A 986-nucleotide genomic window follows, 5' to 3' on the forward strand; every position below is an offset into this window, starting at 1 on the left:
TCCTGATTTGTGCCTTGTAGATGGTGGAAAGGCTTTGGGGAGTCAGGAGCTAAGACATTCACCACAGAATACCCAGCCTCTGACCTGCTCTTGTTGCTACAGTATTTAGGTGGCTGGTCCAGTTAAGTTTCTGGTCAATGGTAACCCCCAGGATGTTAATGGTGGGGGATTCAACGATGGTGATACCATTGAATGTTACAGGGCGGTGGTTAGACTCTCGCTTGTTAGAGATCGTCATTGCCTGGCACTTGTGTGGTGTGAATGTTACTTGCCACTTATCAGCCCAAGCCTGAATGTTGTTCAGGTCTTGCTGCATGCGGGCATGGACTGCTCCATTATCTGAGGAGTTGAGAATGGAACTGAACACTGCAGTTATCAACAAACATCCTCACATCTGACATGATGGAAGGAAGGTCACTGATGAAGCAACTGAAGATGGTTGGGCTTAGAACACTGCCCTTATGAATTCCTGCAGCGATGTCCTGGGGCTGTGATGATTGACCTCCAACCACCACAACTATCTTCCTTTGTGCTCAGTATGACTCCAGCAAGTGGAGAGTTTCCCCCCCCGATTCCCATTGACTTCAGTTTTACTGGGCTCCTTGATGCCACATTTGGTCAAATGCTGCCTTGATGCTGAGGGCAGTCACTCTCACCTCACCTCTGGAATTCAGCTCTTTTGGCCATGTTTGGACCAAGGCTGCAATGAGGTCTGGAGCCGAGTGGTCCTGGCGGAACCCAAACTGGGCATCGGTGAGCAGGTTATTGGTGAGTAAGTGCCGCTTGATAGCACTGTTGACAACACCTTCCATCACTTTGTTGTTTCTTTTTAAACAGATGAAACCTTGTGGGGTGAAGCAAACAGGCTTCTCGAGTTCTCGTGTGCAGGAAGAGTCGTCAGCTGGAGGAGCTCGAGCTCCGGGTATCGGAGCTGGAGCAGCAGCTGGTGTCACTCCGTCTACAAGGCTGTGAGCTACGTGGATAGC

This window comes from Pristiophorus japonicus, chromosome 20 (assembly GCF_044704955.1).
Source record: "Pristiophorus japonicus isolate sPriJap1 chromosome 20, sPriJap1.hap1, whole genome shotgun sequence".
Taxonomy (NCBI): Eukaryota; Metazoa; Chordata; class Chondrichthyes; family Pristiophoridae; genus Pristiophorus; species Pristiophorus japonicus.